Source organism: Moschus berezovskii, chromosome 22 (assembly GCF_049115385.1).
Source record: "Moschus berezovskii isolate FMDL1 chromosome 22, NW_MosBer_1.0, whole genome shotgun sequence".
NCBI classification, from domain to species: Eukaryota; Metazoa; Chordata; class Mammalia; order Artiodactyla; family Moschidae; genus Moschus; species Moschus berezovskii.
In genome coordinates, this window is record NC_142481.1 from 38420731 (window position 1) to 38443050 (window position 22320).

General features: G+C 43.5%; 1 protein-coding gene across 9 annotated transcripts in view; it reads right to left on the reverse strand.

Moving 5' to 3' along the window:
• NLRC5 (NLR family CARD domain containing 5) overlaps positions 1-19682 on the reverse strand; it is an 89776-nt gene extending 70094 nt beyond the window's left edge. For 3 of the 9 annotated variants that reach the window (XM_055412709.2, XM_055412711.2, XM_088830046.1), the window contains exon 1: positions 19585-19662. The gene's annotated coding sequence lies outside the window, so the exon portion shown is untranslated. Of the gene's footprint in view, positions 1-19409; positions 19547-19584 lie in introns of those variants that run through there. The other 6 variants (XM_055412710.2, XM_055412705.2, XR_016035769.1 and 3 more) reach the window with 5 other exon arrangements.
• Positions 19683-22320: the final 2638 nt, after the last annotated feature.

Here is a 22320-nt window from a genome sequence, read left to right on the forward strand (position 1 = left end):
AGGCGCTAGGGTGGGTAAAAAGGACCCTGTCCTCCAGATATTGGAGACTTGGGCCGTAACTGTTGATTGCTGCTTCTGATCTGAGAGACGCAGACAGAAACAGGCAGCCACTGTTGATACAGCCCACTCCCTCCATGTTGCAAGCCTCTTCTCAGCTGAACTGACTTCCAGGAGATTAAAAGGTGGCTAGTGGTAAAGACACAGAAGGCAATGGCAAGCCACTCCAGTACTCCTGCCTAGAAAATTGCATGGACAGAGGAGCCTGGTGGACGGCAGTCCATGGGGTCGCTACTAGTCGGACATGACTGAGCGACTTCACTTTCACTTTTCACTTTCACACATTGGAGAAGGAAATGGCAACCCACTCCAGTGTTCTTGCCTGGAGAATCCCAGGGACGGCGGAGCCTGGTGGGCTGCCGTCTTATGGGGTCGCACGGAGTCGGACACCACTGAAGCGACTTAGCAGCAGCAGCAGCAGCAGCAGTGGTAAAGAATCTGCCCGCAATTTGGGAGACCTAGGTTTGATCCCTGGTTTGGGAAGATCCTGTGGAGAAGGGAATGGCAAGCCGCTCCAGTATTGCCTGGAAAATTCCATGGAGAGAGGAGCCTGAAGGGCTACAGTCCATGGGGTCATAAAGAGTTGGACACGACTGTGCACCTTTCAGTTAATGCCCTTTGTTTCTTCCTTCAATTCTGCTTTTCCCCTTTTGGGAGCCAGACATTAAAGATAAGGACATTCAGAAACAACCACACATATGCGGAAAATTATAAAGTGACTGCACGTGCCTAAGAAAAGGCTCAGAAAAGACATAAGAAGACATTAAGTTTACATCTCAGGTTGACTCTAGGCACAGAAACAGTTTACAACAATACAAAAAAATAAAAACACCACCACCACCACCAATAACCAAAACCAGTAACCCTGGAGAGGGGGAGAATCTGATTCCCAGATTTTACACATTATTAGATTCAAATGTCCAGTGTTCAACAAGAACAACAGCAACAACAAAATCACAAAGCATACAAAGGAAACAATGGCCCACTGAAAGGAAAAAAATATTCAATAGATTCTGTCTCTGAAAAAAATTAATGACAGATATATTAGACAAATACTTTAAAACAACTGCCTTGAAGAGTCCCAAAGAGCTAAGAAAGTAAAAAAAAAAAAAAAAAAAAAAGTGTGAACAAAATGTAAATATCAATAAAGAGATAGAAAACCTAAAAAGAAACCAAGAAGAGATTCTGGAGCTGAAAAATGTAATATTGAAAATTTTGTAATACTGAAAAATTCATAGAGGGATTCAAAGGCAGATTTGAGCAGGCAGAAGGATGAATCAGGGAACTTCAAGATAGAATAAAGGAAATTATAAAGGCTGAGAAACAAAAAGACTGAAGAAAGTGAGCAGAGTTTAAGGGATGTGTGAGACATGATTAAGTGGACCACCATATATACTACGGGAGCCCCAGAAGAAGGAAGAGAAAGGGACAGAGAGAAAAGCTGAAGAAATAATGGCTGAAAAGTTCTCAAATTTGATGGAAGAGGTGAATATAAACATTCAAAAACCTCAATGAATTTCAAGTGGAATTATCTCAGAGGCACACAACAAAACACATTATGAGCAGACTTTCAAAAACAAAAGAGAGGGGCTTCCCTGGTTGCCCTTGTGGTAAAGAATCTGCCTGCCAATGCAGAAGACACAGGTTCAATCCCTGATCTGGGGAGATCCCACAGGCTGCAGAGCAACTAAGCCTCTGCACCGCAACTACTGAGCCTGTGCTTCGGGGCCTGGAAACCGCAGCTACTGAACTTGTGTGTCACAGCTGCTGAAGCCATGTACCCTGGAGACCATGCTCTACAACCAGAGAGGCCAACAAAATGAGGAGGCCACACAGTGCAGCTGGAGAGTAGTCTCCACTCTCCACAACTAGAGAAAAACTCATGCACCCACAAAGACCCAGCACAGCCAAAAATAAAATCATTAAAAAAAACCCCGAAATCTCAAAGATAAAGTTCAAGTCTTGAAAGCAGCAAGAGAGAAGTGAATCATCACATACACAGGTTTCTCAATATGATTATCTGCAAATTTCTCCTCAGAAACCTGAGGACAGTAGGCCCATACATTCAAAGTGCTACAAGAAAACCTGCCAACCAAAAATTCTATATCTGGCAAAATTGTCCTTCAAAAGTTAAGGGGGAAATCAAGACATTTCCAGATAAACAAAAGCTGAGGGAGTTCATGATGTGCCCAGCAAGAAATGCTCAAGGTACTCCTGCAGAGTGAAATGAAAGGACACTAGACAGTACCTTGAAGCCACATGAAAAATAAAGGTATCAATAAATGTAAGTATATGGACAATTATAAAAGCTAGTATTATTGCTAGCTTTGGTGACCAGATGCTCAGCACATATTTGTGGAATGAATGTGCAGAGGAAAAAAGACTTGTTAGAGGAAAGCCCGGAGAAGGCAATGGCACCCCACTCCAGTACTCTTGCCTGGAAAATCTCATGGACGGAGGAGCCTGGTGGGCTGCAGCCCATGGGGTTGCTAAGTGTCAGATACGACTAAGTGATTTCACTTTCACTTTTCACTTTCATGCCTTGGAGAAGGAGATGGCAACCCACTCTAGTGTTCTTGCCTGGAGACTCCCAGGGATGGGGGAGCCTGGTGGGCTGCCGTCTATGGGGTCGCATAGAGTCAGACACGACTGAAGCGACTTAGCAGCAGCAGCAGTATTATTGCAGTAATAGTTTGTATTTTTTGTTTTCTATAGGATTTATGTATACATGTAAAGAAAAACAATTATTAGTGTAAAGACTAGTATTACTGTAATTGTTTTTAATTCCAAATCTTGTTTTCTACAAACACTGGGAGACTAATGCATTTTTTAAAATTATTGTTTTGTATTTGAGGCACATAAAGTATAAAGATGTAATTTTGTGACACCAACAACAGAAAACAGTGGGAATGGAGCTGTAAAATAGCACAGCTTTTGTACATTACTGAAGTGAAATCACTATATTCAAATTAGACTGTTATATTAGGATGTTAAATGTAATCCTCATGTTAACCACAAGGAAACTAGCTATAGAATATGCTCAAAAGAAAATTAAGAAACAATTTAAACATTTCACTACAAAAAGTTAACTAAACACAAAAGAAAGAGGAATGTAAAAAGTGAGGGACCAAAAAACCATAGGGCATATAAAAAGCAAAGAGCAAAATGACAGAAATAAGTCCCTCCTCATCAGCAGTAACCTAAATGCAAATGGATTAAACTCTCCAATCAAAAGACAGATTGGCTGAATGGATAAAAACACTGATCTTACGATATGCTGTCTACAAGAGACACACTTGAAATTCAAGGGCAAAAACAGATTGAAACTAAAGGGATGGAAAAAGATATCCCATGAAAATAGTAATCAAAGGAGAGAAGGAATGGTTAGACTAACAGAAGATAAAGTAGATTTTAAATTAGAAAAAAGGTTATAAGAGACAAAGAAGGACTTTACATGTTAATAAAAGGTTAACTATATCAAGAAGATATACCAGTTATAACATTTACACGCCTAATAACAGACAACCAAACTATACAAGGCAAAAACTGATAGAATTGAAGTGAGACATAAGCAATTTTACAATAATATTTGGAGGCTTTAATACCCACTCGCAATAAGAGATAGGATAATCAAACCGAAGACAAGTGAAGAAATAGAGGTCGTAAACAATACAATAGGTCAATAAGATCTGACAGATACATACAGAATTCTCCACCCAGCAACAACAGGATACACATTCTCAGTTGCACATGGTGTATTTTCCAGGATAGACCATATGTAAGGGTAGAAATTAAGTCTCGATAGATTCTAAAAGATAAATATCATATAAAGTATAGTCTCTGACACAATGTATAGTTAGTATATGTAATGTTAGTATAGTTTCTAACACAATGGTGTTAGAAATCAATAACATAAAGGAAACTGGAAAACTCACAAATTCGTGGAAACAAGACTGCCCACATTCAAGCAAATCAAAGAAGAAATGACAATGGGAATTAGAAACTGTTTACAGATGAATGAAAACAAAACCAAAATTTATGGGACACAGCAAAAGCAGTGCTAGGGAGAAATTTTATAGGTATAAATGTTTACATTCAAAAACAAGAAAGATCTCAAATCAACAACTTTACAAATTAAGAAACTAGGAAAGAAAAGTAAATTAAATACTAGCAGAAGAAATGAAATAATTCAGCTCAGTTCATTTGCTCAGTCGTGTGACTCTGCGACCCATGAACCGCAACACACCAGGCTTCCCTGTCCATCACCAACTCCCGGAGTTTACCCTAACTCATGTCCATTGAGTCGGTGATGCCATCCAACCATCTCATCCTCTGTCATCCCCTTCTCCTCCCACCCTCAATCTTTCCCAGCATCAGGGTCTTTTCCAATGAGTCAGCTCTTCGCAACAGGTGGCCAAAGTATTGGAGTTTCAGCTTCAGCATCAGTCCTTCCAATGAATATTCAGGACTATTTCCTTCAGGATGGACTGGTTGGATCTCCTTGCAGTCCAAGGGACTCTCAAGAGTCTTCTCCAACAACACAGTTCAAAAGCATCAATTCTTTGGCACTCAGCTTTCTTTATAGTCCAACTCTCACATCCATACATGACCACTGGAAAAACCATAGCTTTGACTAGATGGACCTTTGTGGACAAAGTAATGTCTCTGCTTTTCAATGCTATCTAGGTTGGTCATCGGAGAAGGCAATGGCAAGCCACTCCAGTACTATTGCCTAGAAAATCCCATGGATGGAGGAGCCTGGTAGGCTGCAGTCCGTGGGGTCGCTAGGGGTCGGACACGACGGAGCGACTTCACTTTCACTTTTCACTTTCCACTTTCACACATTGGAGAAGGAAATGGCAACCCACTCCAGTGTTCTTGCCTGGAGAATCCCAGGGATGGGGGAGCCTGGTGGGCTTCCGTCTATGGGGTCACACAGAGTCGGACACGACTGAAGTGACTTAGCAGCAGCAGCAGCAGCAGGTTGGTCATAACTTTACCTCCAAGGAGTAAGCGTCTTTTAATTTCATGGCTGCAGTCACCATCTGCAGTGATTTTGGAGCCCAGAAAAGTAAAGTCAGCCACTGTTTCCACAGTTTCCCCATCTATTTGCCACGAAGTGATGGGACCAGATGCCATGATCTTCATTTTCTGAATGTTGAGCTTTAAGCCAACTTTTTCGCTCTCCTCTTTCACTTTCATCAGGAGGCGCTTTAGTTCTTCTTCACTTTCTGCCATAAGGGTGGTGTCATCGGCATATCTGAGGTTATTGATATTTCTCCCAGAAATCTTGATTCCAGCTTGTGCTTCTTCCAGCCCAGCGTTCCTCATGTTGTACTCTGCTTAGAAGTTAAATAAGCAGGGTGACAATATAGAGCCTTGACATATTCCTTTTCCTATTTGGAACCAGTCTGTTGTTCCATGTCCAGTTCTAATTGTTGCTTCCTGACCTGCATATAGGTTTCTCAAGAGGCAGGTCAGGTGGTCTAGTATTCTTTGGCATTGCCTTTCTTTGGGATTGGAATGAAGACTGACCTTTTCCAGTCCTGTGGCCACTGCTGAGTTTTCAAAATTTGCTGGCATATTGAGTGCAGCACTTTCACAGCATCACCTTTCAGGATTTGAAATAGTTCAACTGGAATTCCATCACCTCCACTAGCTTTGTTCGTAGTGATGCTTTCTAAGGCCCACTTGACTTCACACTCCAGGATGTCTGGCTCTAGGTGAGTGATCACACCATCGTGATTATCTGGGTCGTGAAGATCTTTTTTGTACAGTTCTTCTGTGTATTCTTGCCACCTCTTCTTAATATATTCTGCTTCTGTTAGGTCCATACCATTTCCGTCCTTTATCGAGCCCATCTTTGCATGAAATGTTCCCTTGGTATCTCTAATTTTCTTGAAGAGATCTCCAGTCTTTCCCATTCTATTGTTTTCTTCTATTTCTTTGCATTGATCACTGAGGAAGTCTTTCTTATCTCTCCTTGTTATTCTTTGGAACTCTGCATTCAGATGGGAATATCTTTCCTTTTCTCCTTTGCTTTTCACTTCCCTTCTTTTCACAGCTATTTGAAAGGCCTCCTCAGACAGCCATTTTGCTTTTTTGCATTTCTTTTCCATGGGGATGGTCTTGATCCCTGTCTCCTGTACAATGTCATGAACCTGCATCCATAGTTCATCAGGCACTCTGTCTATCAGATCTAGTCCCTTAAATCTATTTCTCACTTCCACTGCATAATCATAAGGGATTTGATTTAGGTCATACCTGAATGATCTAGTGGTTTTCCCTACTTTCTTCAATTTCAGTCTGTATTTGGCAATAAGGAGTTCATGATCTGAGCCACAGTCAGCTCCCGGTCTTGTTTTTGCTGACTGTGAGCTTCTCCATCTTGGGTGCAAAGAATATAATCAATCTGATTTTGGTGTCGACCATCTGGTGATGTCCATGTGTAGAGTCTTCTCTTGTGTTGTTGGAAGAGGGTGTTTGCTACGACCAGTGCATTCTCTTGGTAGAACTCTATTAGCCTTTGCCCTGCTTCATTCTGTACTCCAAGATCAAATTTGCCTGTTACTCCAGGTGTTTCTTGACTTCCTATTTTTCCTTTCCAGTCCTCTATAATGAAAAGGACATCTTTTTTGGGTATTAGTTCTAGAAGGTCTTGTAGGTCGTCATAGAACTGTTCAACTTCAGCTTCTTCAGCGTTACTGGTCAGGGCATAGACTTGGATTACCATGATATTGAATGGTTTGCCTAATAATAACAATTTGAGTATAAATAAAGGAAAAGGAGAATAGAAAAATAATAGAGAAAAGTTAATGAAACCAAAAACTGGTTCTTCAAAAACATCAACAAAATTGACATACCTTTTGGACTAAGAAAAAAAAGGGAGAAGACTCAAATTACTAAAATCAGAATGTAGGGACATCACTACCAATTCTACAGAAATAAAAAGAATGACAATACTATGAACAATTGTACGTCAACAAACTGAATACCCTACATGAAACAGACAAATTCCCAGGAACACAAAACCTTACAACATTAACTCACAAAGAAGTAGAAAATCTGAATAGACTTGTAAGTAGATACATCAGCAATAACAAAAATCTCCCAATAAAGAAAAGTCCTGGACTGGATGGCTTCACAGTGAATTCTACCTAAAAGTTAAAAAAGAACTAATATCAATCCTTTTCAAAATTTTCCCAAAAGTTGAACATGAGGAGGACTTCCTAACTCATTCTTGGAGGCCAGCACTCTCTGATATCAAAGCCAGACAAAGACACTGCAAATAAACTAAGACTAATATCCCTCATGAACAATGATGCAAATATTCCCAACAAAATACTAGCAAACCAAATTCAGCAAATCAAATTAAAAAGATTATACACTGTAACCAAGTTAGATTTAGTCCTAGAATGCAAGGATAGTTCAACATATGAAAACTGATCGATGTAGTGTGTCACATTAACAAAATGAAGAGAAGAAACCACATAATCATGTCAATTGCTACAAAAAAACTGACAAAATTAAACACCCTTTTATGATAAAAATATTCAACAAACTAGGAATAGAAGGAAACTACCTCCATGTAATAAAAGTTATACATGAAAAACACATAGCAAACATCATACTCAATGGTGAAAGACTGAAAACTTTTCCTCTAAGATCAGGAACAAAATAAGGATGCTTGCTTTCATCACTTCTATACAACATGGAACCAGCAGTTCTAGCCAGGTGAATTAGGCAAGAAGAATAAATAAAAGGCATCCAAATTGGAAAGGAAGAAGTTAAATTATCTGTTTGCAGATGACAGGATCTTATATGTAGAAAACCCTAAAGATTCCACAAAAAACACTTGTTAGAACTAATAAATGAATTCAGCAAAGCAGCAAGATACAAAGTCAACACAAACAGATCAGTTGTTTCTAAATATGAATGATGAGTAATCTGATAAGGAAATGACCAAAACAATTCCATTTACAATGGCATCAAAAATAAGTAAAACATTGGGTTGGCCAAAAAGCTTGTTCAAGTTTTTCCATAATATCTTACAGGAAAATCTGAATGAACTTTTTGACCAACCCAATACTCAGAAGTTAACTCAACCAAGGAGGTGAAAGATTTGTACAATGTAATTACAAAATATTGCTGAAAGAATAAGACATTAAATAATTAAATAAGACATAAATAAATGGAAACACATCTCATGTTCATGGATTAGAAAGCTTACAATTGTTAAAATGTCGAGATTACCCAGAATGATCTACAGATTCGATGCAATCTCTATCAAAATCCCAATGACCTCTTTTTTGCAAAGATTAAAAAAAAATCATCCTAAAATTCAAACGGAATCTCAAGGGACCCCAAATAGTCAAAACAATCCTGAAAAAAAGAACAAGACTGGAGGAATCCTATTTCCTGATTTCAAAACTTGCTATAGTTATCAAAACAGTGTGGTACTGGCATAAAAGCAGACATACAGACCAATGGAATAGAAAAAGGAGTCTAGTCTTATTTTTGAGAGAGTGCTAAGATCATTCAATGGGGGAAAGGACAATCTTTTCAACAAATGGTTCTGGGAAAACTGGATATCCACATGTGAAGGGATGAAGCTGGCCCCTTTCCTAATACCATATATAAAAACTAACTCAAAATGGATAAGGCCCTAAGTGTAAGACCTAAAACAATAAAATTTTTAGAAGCAAACATAGAATGAAAGCTGTGACATTTGGTTTGGCAATGGTTTCTTGGAGATGACACTGAAAGCATGGACATCAAAAGAACAGAAAAATTTGGACTTCATAAAAAAATTTTAAATCATACATCAAAAGATCCTACCCACAGAACACCACACAGAACAGTATGTATGCAAAGTACACGTCTAATAAGGGGTTGACATCCAGAATAGACAGAACTCCTGCAACTCAACAAGAAACCAAAGACGCCAATTAAAAAATGGGCAAAGGATCGGAAAACATGTTTCTCCAAAGAGAGATATGAATGGTCAACAAGCACGTGGAAAGCCTCTCAGTATCACTAATCGCTGTTGTTGCTGTTTAGTCACTAAGTTGTGTTCGACTCTTTTGCGACCCTATGGACTGTAGCCTGCCAGGCTCCTCTGTCCATGGGATTTCTAAAGCAAGAATACTGGAGTGGGCAGCCATTTCCTTCTCTAGGGAATCTTCCCGACCCAGGGGTCAAACCCACATCTCCCACATTGGAGGCAGATTCTTCACCACTGAGCCATCAGAGAAGCCCTACTAATCATAAGGGAAATGGGCTTCTGGTAACTCAGTGGTAAAGAATCTGCCTGCCAAAGCAGGAGATACAGGAGATGTGGGTTCAATCCCTGGTCGGAAAGATCCCCTGGAGTAGAAAATGGCAATCCACTCCAGTATTCTTGCTTGGAAAATTCCATGTACAGAGCAGCCTGACAGGTTGCAGTCCATGGGGTCACAAAGAATCAGATACAACTGAGCAACTAAGCGCACACACACACACACACACACAATCAAAACTACAATGAGATATCACCTCACATCCATTAGGATGGCAACTGAAAAAAAAAAAAAAACAGAAAACAAAAAGTGATGGGGAGGATGTGCAGAAATTGGAACTCTCGTGCATTGTTGGTAGGAAAGTAAAATAGTACAGCTGCTGTGGAAAACAGTATGAAGGTGCTTCAAAAAATCAAAAATAAAACTACACTGTGACCCTGGATCCTGGATATATACTCAAGAGAATTAAAAGCAGGGTCTTGAAGAGATACTTGTACACCTGTGCTCACAGCAGCTTTGGTTATAATAGGTAAAACATGGAAGCAATCCAAGTGTCCATTGATGGATGAATGAATAAGAAAAATGTGATTATACATCCAATGGAATATTATTCAGCCTTTAAAAGGAAAGTCTACGGCCATACCACCCTGAATGTGCCCGACCTCGCCTAAAAGAAAGGAAATTCTGCAACATGTTTCAAGATAAATGAACTTTGAGGACACCTAAACTAAGTGATATGTCAGTCCCCCGAAGACAAACAATATATGATTCACCTATATGAGATATTTAGAGTAATCAAATCCACACAGACAGGACAATGACAGCTGTTGGGGGTGAGGGGAAGACAGAATTGAGAGTTATTGGATAATGGGCACAGGATTCCAGTTTTACAAGATGAAAAGAGTTATGCGAATGGATGATGGTGATGGATTCACAACATGAATGTCCTTAAAAGCACTGAACTGTGCACTTAAAAATGGTTGACAGAGGACCTCCCTGGTGGCACAGTGGATAAGTATTTGCCTGCCAATGCAGGGGACTTGGGTTTGAATCCCGGTCTGAGAGAATTCCACATGCGTGGAACAACTAAGCTATTTGCCACAACTACTGAGCCCATGCTCTACAGCCTGCGAGCTACAACTACTGAGCCCTACGTGCTGCAACTATTGAAGCCCGTGCACCCTAGAGCCCATGCCCCACAACAAGAGAAGCCACTGCAACGAGAAGCCCATGCACTGGAACTAGAGAGTAGCCCCCACTTGCCGCAACAAAAGAAAGACTGTGTAGCGACGAAGACACAGTACAGCCGAAAATAGACAAATTTTAAAATCATTAAAAATGGTTGATGGAAATATTATGTGTATTTTAACACAACAGCGAAATTAAAAATAAAGGCCATATATCCTTTTACAAGTCCACAGTGGAAACAGAGCTGCAGGAAACTATCCAGACTGTGAGCAGGTCACCAAAATGTCCACAGGGCTGGACGTCAGCTGGGGCAGCCCTGTTTTTCCCGATTCAGAGGAACTGGCTCAGACACCCTGAAATACCATGGCCTGGGGAAGATTACAGCTCCCACACAGGCAGATCTCCTTGGATAGAGGGCTCCTACTCAGATTGCAGCCATGAAATTAAAAGACGCTTACTCCTTGGAAGGAAAGTTATGACCAACCTAGACAGCATATTAAAAAGCAGAGACATTATTTTGCCAACCAAGGTTCGTCTAGTCAAGGCTATGGTTTTTCCAGTGGTCATGTATGGATGCGAGAGTTGGACTGTGAAGGCTGATCGCCGAAGAATTGATGCTTTTGAACTATGGTGTTGGAGAAGACTCTTGAGAGTCCCTTGGACTGCAAGGAGATCCAACCAGTCCATTCTAGAGGAGATCAATCCTGGGTATTCATTGGAAGGACTGATGCTAAAACTGAAACTCCAATACTTTGGCCACCTCATGCGACGAGTTGACTCACTGGGAAAGAGTCTGATGCTGGGAAGGATTGGGGGCGGGAGGAGAAGGGGCCGACAGAGAGTGAGATGGCTGGATGGCATCACCAACTCGATGGACATGAGTTTGAGTGAACTCCGGGAGTTGGTAATGGACAGGGAGGCCTGGTGTACTGTGATTCATGGGGTCGCAAGGAGTCGGACACGACTGAGCGATTGAACCGAACTAAACTGAAGTGACTCAGGTTCTGTTACATTCCAGGCAAAAGGAGTTGCCTTATCAGTTGCCTTATCTCCTTCACTGTTACCTGATGTCTACTGCACATCTGTGTATACTTGGGTACTGTCTGTTTCTACTGGCATATCAGCTCCCTGTCCCCAGCTATAGCCCAGTACCTAGCACACAGCCTGGCACGTTGCGGAATCCAAGCAGATGTGTGCTGAGTTAACGATCGCAGAGTGGAGCCGGTGCTGGACTCTGTTGTAGGTGTCCGCCTTGCATGGAGTATGTGCAGCACCTGAGTGAAAGCACACTTGGGCCTCCCATCCCGAAGAAGTTTCTGGGGGTCTTCTTCCTGTTTAGCCTAGCTCCTCTCCACCTTCTCCTCATCCTCCCTTCTCTCCTATCTCCTCCTTCCTTCATTTCAGGAGCACATTTTGCACCCCTAGCCCTCGCACAAGCTCTGCTGACCTGCTGATCCCTGATGACCTCTTTGCACCCAGGTCCCACTCACCCCAATCCCATCAAGGCATTTTTCCAGAAATATTTCCTTCCCGGAGAAGAATTCTGGTAAGGGTTATGGAAAGAATTAAACTGCCATATCTTGTTTTGGGGTGTTTTTAAAATATAAAACAGAGGAAACAGTCCCATGTGTGCAGGAAAAAACAAGATCCAATCTAAACGTCTAACAAATACAGTTCAACCATTCTTTGGACAGGTATGTAGCCACTTAAGATGATAGAATACTTACTGTATAGCATAGGGAACTCTGCTCAACATTGTGTGGCAGCCTGAATGGGAAGGGTGTTTGGGGGAGAATGAATACATGTAGGTATATGACTGAGTCCCTTCCCTATTCACTTGAAACTATCACAACATTGTTAATTGGCTATACCGTAATACAAAATAAAAATTATAAAATATTTTTTAAATGATAGTATATTCCTAATACAAATAGATAATTTCCTGTTAAGGAAAGTAAAATGGAGAAAGTCTTGTGCAGGTTGACCTGCTTCTGATCTGCCTAGACACCATGAGTCAGATGAGTCACCGTGAGTCTTATCTTACTTTAAATAAGAAAGGGAGTCGGTATTGCAAATCTTGAACCTCTGAGGGTCTGGCCCAATCCTCTGGGGTCTAACGAAATCTTATGACTCACAAGGTGAAACAAACAGCATTGTAAAAAGGTGAAAGTAAAAAAAGAGCTGAATTTGTGCATGCAAACTGATGATGATATGGATTCATAGCCTGGATTATACGCGGGAGCCCCTGGAACTGCAATTTGAAGTCTCACTTGTGGGGTGGATGCACCATCCGGGACCTTTTCCCAACTGGACTCCAGATTGCTGTTAATGAGGGACTTCCCAGCATACTGTTTAAGTCTAGATGTTGGGCAGCCCAATTTGGTGATGTATGTGCTGTTACTTTTCCCAATTTTTTCTATTTCTCTTCTTTTAATGACTGTATATTGAAATTAAGTCAATTAATACTCTATTAAATACTGAAATTTGTTTATTGTGTATGATGAGTCATTTGTTAATGAATCCTTTGAACCTGAAAGCAAAACTTTCAGCAAAACATCTTAATATGTAAAGTGCATTCACAACTCAATAGGAAAAAGACCAACAACCCAATAGAAAAGGAGGTAAAGGATATGAATAGTTTGTGAAAAGGGACCCTTAAATATTTGAAAAGATGCCTCAAATCATTCATAAGAGAATTGAAAAAAAAACCGAGACACCATTATTTGTCTACCAGATCTGCAAGTCTGGAAAATCTGATAACACATGTATTGGGGAGGGGTGGGAAGCTGGCCCCCTCACACATGGCTGGTGGGAGTGAAAAATCAGTACAAGACTTAAGGAGGGTAATTTGCCAGATTTATCAAAGTCCAAACTGCAAATATGCAGAAAATATTCCCCTTGCCCTTGCAAATACACTCTTGGATGTTTTCCCTAAAGATTTATTCTCACATGGGTAAAAATGATGATTGCACCAGGACATTTGTTACAGTGCTGATTAGAATAATAAGAGATGGGAAAAGACCTAGTTGTCCAACATTAGTTAAATCAATCTTGGAACAACAAGCAGTGAAAAATACTATGTAGCTCTTAGAAAGGAAAAAGGCAGATTTTTTGTTTGTTTGTTTTGATGTGGAAAGATTTCCAAATTACAATTAAAAGAAAGCAAGATAGGACTTACATGGTGGCACAGTGGACAAGAATCCACCTGTCAATGCAGGGGACACAGGTTCAATCCGTGGTCCAGGAAGATTTCACATGCTGAGAGCAACTAAGCCCACGAGCTGCAACTACTGCAGCCAGTGCTCCTAGAGCCCCTGCTCCACAACAAGAGAAGCCGCCACAACGGGAAGCCCACACACCTCAACAAAGAGTCACACCCGCTCATAGCAACTAGAAGGCCCGAGCAGCAGTGAAGGCCCAGCACAGTCAAAAAGCAAATAATCAATTTTAAAAAATTTTAATTAAAAAAAAAGCAAGATAAAAAATACTATATACAGTATACTACCATTTCTGAGAAGGGGATTTATACACAAACATTATACACACACACATATATATATGTCTGTAAAGGTCCACCTAGACTATCTATGAAGGGAGACATAAGAATCTGATAAATGATTGTTTTCAGGAAGGGTTATCAGGTGGCCGGGAGACAGGGGAGAGGGGGAGACTTACTTTTCCTTACATACATTTTTGTATGTTTTATATTATTTTACTATATGGATGTATCAATACTAGCCTCTAAAAACTAAACAACTGGGGCATTCTCCGTCCCCCTTCTAATGTCTATGTCAGAAGCGTTCTCTGTCTCTTTTCACTTTAATAAAACTCTGCTATACAAAAACTCTTGAATGATCAAGGCTGGTCCCTGTTCCCAAAGTTAAATCTTCTTCTTCGGAGATCACGAATCCGACACCATTCGCTCTAAGCTATCATCTTGGGTCCTTGTCCGGAATCTTCAGGACAAGCTTTCAGCTTTTCAACCTCCTCATCAATTGAAGACTTCCCATGGTGGGTTTCTCCGCTTCAAGGAAAGGACTTTCTTCAACTCTGTGATGACATCTAGCAGTCCTAAGATGGACTGGTATAACATATTGTACCTTGCTGCTGCTGCTAAGTCACTTCAGTCGTGTCCGACTCTGTGTGACCCCATAGACAGAAGCCCACCAGGCTCCCCCATCTCTGGGATTCTCCAGGCAAGAACATTGGAGTGGGTTGCCATTTCCTTCTCCAATGTGTGAAAGTGAAAAGTGAAAGTGAAGTCGCTCAGTCGTGTCTGACCCTTAGCGACCCCACGGACTGCAGCCTACCAGGCTCCTCCATCCATGGGATTTTCTAGGCAAGAATACTGGAGTGGCTTGCCATTGCCTTCTCCTATTGTACCTTAACTATGGACATAATGTGACTTTTAATTTTGATTAGCTTTTAACTTTTTTTAATGACTATTTTGCCTTACATCTATAACTGTAAAATGGGGTTTGTTTCTAACCATCTGAAAGTTTTTAAGTTACAAAACGTTGTCCAGGCTCCTACAAGTGCCACAGCATCCTCCAACTATCACTTGGGGCCCCTGGATCTGAGACCCTCCATATGAGGGTTAGGAAAATATGTTGCCTCAACAATTTAGGGACCACGCCCCTCAATAGCAGGAAGTAGTTAATGGAATGAAAACGATGCCCCTTTCCCATGGCAACATAATTCTCCTAAAAGAAAAGCGGGGAATGAGAGAGTCAGTTCCTAGGCAGGTTGATAAGAAGTCCGGGATCCCTAAGGAGGAGAAAGGAGTCTGGGGTTCTCAGAGATAGGGGTCTGGAATTCTTAAGGAGGAAGAAAGGACAAACATCTTTTTTTCCTCTACATTCCTTAGTCTTAATTACATAAAATGTTTTTTTAAGTCTGGAACTGATGATTATACAACAAACAACTCAGTTTAAACTCTGTACTAAGGATTATATAACAACAGTGTAACCTGCTTGAGGACAGTTTCTCCTTCCTGAAAACCTTCTGGCTAATCCTGTTATCTTATAATGTAAATTATGGGAGTGGGTCTAGTAAGATCTTTACAACCTGGAGACAATCTTTTGATTTATTGTAATAACTAATTAAAAAAGTATATAACTCCTTTGCTAATACTAGCAAAGGGGGCATTCTCCAACCCCCTTCTGATGTCTATGTCAGAAGGTTTCTCTGTCCCTTTTCACTTTAATAAAACTCTGCTATACAAAAAAATAAACAAATGAACAATTAAAAAATGATATCACATGGACTTTCCTGGGGGGTAAGGTGGCTAAGACTCTGCTTCCAATGCAGGGGACCCAGGTTCGATCTCTGGTCAGGGAACTATCAAAACTAAGAGTTTGCACGCTGCAACTAAAGATCCTGCATGCTGCAATTAAGACTTGTTGTAGCCAAATAAATAAATAAATATTTAAAAAAAAATGATATCATAGCATTTTGTTGTTGTTGCTAAGTTGTGTCCAACTCTTTTGCGACCCCATGGACTATAGCCCACCAGGCTCCTCTGTCCATAGGATTTTCCAGGCAAGAATACTGGAGTGAGTTGCCATTAATTTTCATTCAATATATAATTCTATGTTACTTAGTTGAAAAAGTGTAATTCCATTTTGGTTTTTATGAGTTCATTATTTAAAAAAAAAAAAAAGGAATATACATATGTAGAAAAAAGACCTGAAGGAGGAAAACCAAACTGAGAAGAGAGGTCACCTGAGTGTGAATACTGATATTCCCTCAAGTTCATTGAAATTCTCCTTTGCCAAATGTCAGAGGCGTCCCAGCCAGAAGTGCTGCTAAAAACCTTTCTGGGAAAGACTCCTGTGTCTGGGAATTTATCAGAAGACTCTGGAGTGACTCACAGGATGTAGCGCGAGTCCCATCCCAGAGAACCTGGAATGGAAACTGGTAGGGTAAACAAATGAACTCAGGTTTCCCCAGGTCCACCATCTTTTCACCCCAGGAAACCTACTGGTTTCATGCCCTGGTCTAGTAGGCAGGGAGGATGACTGCAGAGCAGAAGAGTCTGGGGTCAGAGGTGGCCAGAAGAGCTAAGCTCACATTCGTCTTCACCTTTCAGATCCACAGAGAGCTTAAGAATACTTAGGGCTTCCCAAAGGGGTTTCATGACAATTTCACCCAGCTCTCAAGGATCTAGGAAACCCCAGATGGCATGGAGGTTACATAATCATGCTTATTTTATGGGTTAACAAATCCCAAATATATAACCAAGTTGCTTGCCTGCCTCACCACTTCCGCCTCATTTTAAGGGGAGTGGATGGCAGAAACATGGTCTTTCAGGGTAGTCTCAGGGACCAAAAGCCTTCTTTTCTCCAGACACCTTGCACCAACCGCAAGCCTGATCAATTTTTCAGACTTTTTTTTCCTACTCAAATCAACTGGGTGTTTTCCTTGCAGACCGAGTTTCAGTCAAGACTTTGGGCTACCAGCCAACACTCAAAACACAGATACAGTAAAGAAAACCAGTACTTTGCATCTTTAGAATGCCTCCAAAAAGTGGGTTTTTTTTTTTTTTTTTGGCCATGCCACATGGCATGTGGGATCTTAGTTCCCGGGACAGGGATTGAACCGTGCCCCCTGCAGTGAAAGCACAGAGTCTTAACAAAGTTTTTATGAAGTATTTGCACGTGTATTTAATTGGAAAGCAGAGGAGAGATTCTGGGATGGCAAATTCGTTCTCTAGTTTTGCTACAGCTGTAACAAAGGACCACAAAATGGATGAATTAAAATGATGGAAGTTTACACTCTCATAGTTCTGGAGGCCAGAAATCTGAAATCAAGGTGCAGGCAGGGCCACCCTCCCTCTGAAGCTTCAAGGCGTGAGCTCTGCCTTGACAATTTTGGCTTCTGGTCGTTTCGGGCAGTTCTTGAACTTCCTTAGTTTGTCGATGTCTCATTCCAATCTCTGCCTCTCTGTCACATGGCTGTCTTCTCCCCCTGCGTGTCTCTATCTTCTATGCCGGCCTCCTTCTTCTAAGGACACCAGTCATACTGAATTAAGGGTCCATCTACTCTCATATGACCTCATCTTAATTAATTACATCTGCTGCGATCTTTTTTTCCAAGTAAAGTCACATTCTGAAATAGAGGGCTTAGAACTTCACCATTATCTTTTTTAGGGACACAATTCAACCCATAACAGACAGAGGAAGACATTCTAAGTAATTTGGCTGGATATTCTCAGAGGGGAGGTAGGTGTACGTAGGGAGTGTAGGGAGATGGACCGGTGCCACAAACACCCATCACCTCTGTATCTGTTGGAGAATAAGGCCAAGCCCATCGTCAGACTCTTCCAAAAACTTTCCCTTCTGCTTGTCTGCGTTCGTTAAGGACTCTCACCCCTCATGCTCGTGCAGTACCTTGAGGCTGACCATGAACAGGGCATACTCATCCAGCAATCCATAAAACACACTTGGAAGGACTATTATCATCCCTATTTGACAGGTGAGAGACCGAGGTTCTGAGAGATACAACAGCCACGGTCATCAAGCAAGACCCTGATGCTGGGAAAGAATGAGGGCAGGAAGAGAAGCGGGCAGCAGAGGATGAGAGGGTTGGATGGCATCACCGACCTGATGGACATGAGTCTGAGCAAACTCCAGGAGACAGTGAAGGACAGGGAAGCCTGGCGTGCTGCAGTCCATGGGGTCGCGAAGAGTCGGACACGACTTAGTGACTGAACACAACCACCACCACCAGACAAATTCAAGGTACTGAGAGCCCTGATTTGTCTGCTTCCGATGCTAGGTGCCAATCAAGCTGCTGCTGTGCTTTGCAGGCAAGGCAGGTGGGCATAATCAGTGACCAGCCCAGTGGATGCTATCTTTCATTACGCTTTGGGAAAAGCGCCCTAGATGGGGAACCTGCACACACCATGAAATCGTCAGCTTTATCTTCCCTTCTGTTCTCTGGTAAGAGACTGAGCCTCATGCTTTTCTGAGCTTACAGCTTCTTAGAAAGAAAAGCAATTTGGAGAAAGGAGGCTCCAGGTATTGGTCCCGGATACACACTACCTTCTGCTATCCCCAGGTCTGGGAGGCTGGGAAGTACTGGTTTTCAAATTGCTTTGAGTCTGCAGAACCTCCAACTTCTTAAAAAATAAACATAAGGATGGATGCAAACAGCACAGAAGGGCCATTCCAGCAAACTTCAGATCTTGTCCCCCTCCCTCCCCCTCCGTGAGAAAATGGCTGAAAACGACTTGAAAACGCAAAAAGCAAGTAAAACGGCCACCGGTGTATTCATCTATTACTTATGAGGTTAAAATATTTATCAGGAATAGTCTGTGGAGATTTGACATGAAGGAATTACTGTTAAAAAACTTAAAGTCATGGTGCGGTGGCTCTGTCTGCTTAAAAACTCTTTTAGTATGTTGTGAAAATTTTCGGTTGAGGTGCTGTGATGTCTGTTTGCCATTTGTTTCAAAATGACGTGTGGCAGGGACGAAACTGGGCTGGTCTGTTGAAGCTAACCACCGTGGTGGTTACACGGGGCTTGGTTGTATCGAAACAGCAATTATCTGCAGAGCTCAACCTAAATTCTAGGGCTACTACTGCACGTGTTTGGAATTGTCCATCCTAAAAAGCTTTTTCGGCTAAAAAGTCTGAACTGCGCGCCAGGAGCAGCGGGACTTCTGAATTCTTTCCCAGGCAATTAGAAGTTGAAGCTTCAGGAGGGGACAGGAGCGGGGCGAAGGTGTAGAGGGGTGGGAGGGAGCAGGCACGCAGCCGCGTCCCGAAACCCAACCCGGGTGACTCGGACTCGCTTTCCTCTGCGGCTCGCCACTCGTCCCCCAAACTCCGCAGGGCGGCAGGCGCTCAGCCGCCCTGCCCACCGGCGCCCCAAGCTGTTTACCCGTTCATCAGTCCAGCAGTCCGCCGGCCCGACCTCCCAGTCTTGACCATCTATCTGCCTGGCCAGCCACCACCTGGCCGTGGGAACGCGGGGCTCCAGAGTCCTCCAGCAGCCGCGCCGCCTTCGCACCCCAGCCTCCCCGCGCCGCTCGCCCCGCGGAGCGCTGCGTACTCACCGGCTGCGCTTCCGACTTCGCCGCGCTCCGCTTGAAACTGAAAGCAGGCGCTGAGCAGCCCGGCCCGGGCTCTGGGAGCCGGCTGCCTCTGCCGGGAAATCACGTGGCTTCTCGGTGCCCGGGTGCGGGATGGGTGGGGCGGCACACCCGCTCCAGTGCCGCCTGCGCTCAGCCACCTGTGCGGACGGGACCCGGAGATGGCACCAAGGGCCGCGGGGAGCGCAAGCCCCTTCCGTGGATGTGACACCGAGGAGCGGGGATGAGGGTGGGCGCCCCCGGGGCGCGCCGGTAGACCCCGGGCTGAGTTCCGCTTTCCCTGCCTCCCTGGAGACTAAGGAGGGATGGGACAGGGTGGGAAGGGATGCTCGCTGTGTAGGAGGAGGAGAGTCAGCCCCCAGGGGTCCATCCTCCTGTTCCTCAGTGCTCTCCAGGATGAAGAGGGGAGAAGAGAACAACCGTAATTGGTCTTACTGAGCCCTTGATCCTTTGGACGGTGCTTAAACACACTACCTTCGAATTTAGGAGGGAGGTCAAGGAACTTGCCCAACTCACACAAGGGTCACAGGCAGAGACGAGGGAGGAGGGGACAGGGGGGACCGGAGGAGCAGTAAGAGGATGCCAAGGCGCCCCCAGGAGGGGTCAGCAGCAGTCCAGTGGCCGCTGGCCGACTGCCCTTTCAGGACTGACTACAAGCTCCCTGGCGTTTTGCATTCCTCTGGGGCCAGGCGGTCCTGTCCTCCAGCAGAGGGTACATTCCCTGGACAGGTCTGCCTGCTAGGAAGACCATCCGCCCACCTCACCCTGGCATCCCCACAATGAAGCAGCTCATACTCCCAGATCTGTCCCCCTGCCTCTCAAGCCAGGTGTGTAGGGTGAGGGCACTGCCAGGTAGTGGTCACAAGCACAACCATAGGTGTCTGACATCCTTGGGTTCAAGTCCTGCTCCTCAACTTCCTGGCCAAATGTGTTTACTTCTCTGAGCCTGAAGTTTGCTGTCTGTAGGGTGATGATGATTCCCTCTACGTTCAGTTCAGTCTCTCAGTCGTGTCCAACTCTTTGCGACCCCATGAATCACAGCACGCCAGGCCTCCCTGTCCATCACACCAACTCCCGGAGTTCACTCAAACTCATGTCCATCGAGTTGGTGATGCCATCCAGCCATCTCATCCTCTGTCGTCCCCTTCTCCTCCTGCCCCCGAGATCTCTAAAACTTGACTTCCTACAGTTAAGGCTGATGTAGCCCGTGCCTGAAGTGAGTGAGGCATCCTAGTGTGTTTGCTCTCTTTCTGCCAATCCCACAACCCTGTGAGAAGGGAAGCTGCTGCCCTTCTAGCACCAGCTCTGATGACCAGATATCATGTGATGGCAGAGATTTGGCAGTCAAGTGCCTGTGGCTGATTCCCAGCTCCACCACTTCTAGCCTTCTGGCCTCAGGCAAATGCCCTGACCTCCCCAGGCCTCAGTTTCCTCCTCTGCTAAATGGGGTATTCCCAGCTTCCCCAGGTCACTGCAGAGCATGGTGAGAGATGGGTGAGCAAGTGCACGTGGACTGTGACTGGGTGCATGGAAGGAGTTATGTCCCAAGATCGGGATGTGCACTTCAGTACAGCTCATGTTCAGGGAACACCTGCTCCCTGTCCAGGCTGGGGAGAGCAGATAGACACATGGACAAATAACCACAATCTGGAGAGACAAATGCAGACCCTTTTCAGGTGCATTTAATTTCAAACAGCATGTTGAGAAAGGCAGAAAAGTAATCCCATTAAGCAGATGAGGAAGCTGAAATTCAGAGAGGTCAAGTGAGTTGTTGAAAGTCACACAGCACTTAGGAGCAGAGCTGGGTCTTGAACCTGATATCCTTTCTACCCTTGAGGTACCTGGCCGGCTGATAAGGTTATCACTGAAGGACTCTGGGAGAGCTACCTTCCCAAGTGCCCCTTACCCTCAGCCTTGCCGGTGGCCCAAGAATCCACCATCAGCACATCATTCCTTTGGCTGAAGGTGTGACTGCTCCTCTGGTATAAATTAAATGACTATCAGTCATTTATACTTGAGTATGAACAAGGTAATAAAATTTTACAGGTGGGAGATCAAAGGGAATCTTGTGTGTTTGAATTCTGGGGTAGGAAACACAAGACGCACAGTCAAGGGGACCGAGGATAGAGCCTACATTTACTGGGCAAGTACTGTTTATCCTGTGTGCCAAGCACCATTTCCGTGGAGTAAAACCAATACTTGACATTTGTGAGCACCTGCTACCTACTCCAGGTGCTTGCGTTTGCTCCTTTAATCCTCACGGCAGCCTTTTTATCTCCATTTTTACAGGTGAGGAAATGTCGAGATTACACAGTTAGCAGAGCGAAGAAGCTGGGGTTTGGACCCAAGCAGGGGAGCTCCAGTGGAGAAGGCAATGGCACCCCACTCCACTCTTGCTTGGAAAATCCCATGGATGGAGGAGCCTGGTAGGCTGCAGTCCATGGGGTCGCAAAGAGTCGGACACAATTGAGCGACTTCACTTTCACTTTCATGCATTGGAGAAGGAAATGGCAACCCACTCGAGTGTTATTGCCTGGAGAATTCCAGGGATGGGGGACCCTGGTGGGCTGCCATCTGTGGGGTCGCACAGAGTCGGACACAACTGAAGCGACTTAGCAGCAGCAGGGGAGCTCCAGAACCCCTGCTCTTGGCCATGTGATAGTCCCTCTAAACTAACTTAGTCCTCACCAGACCACTGTG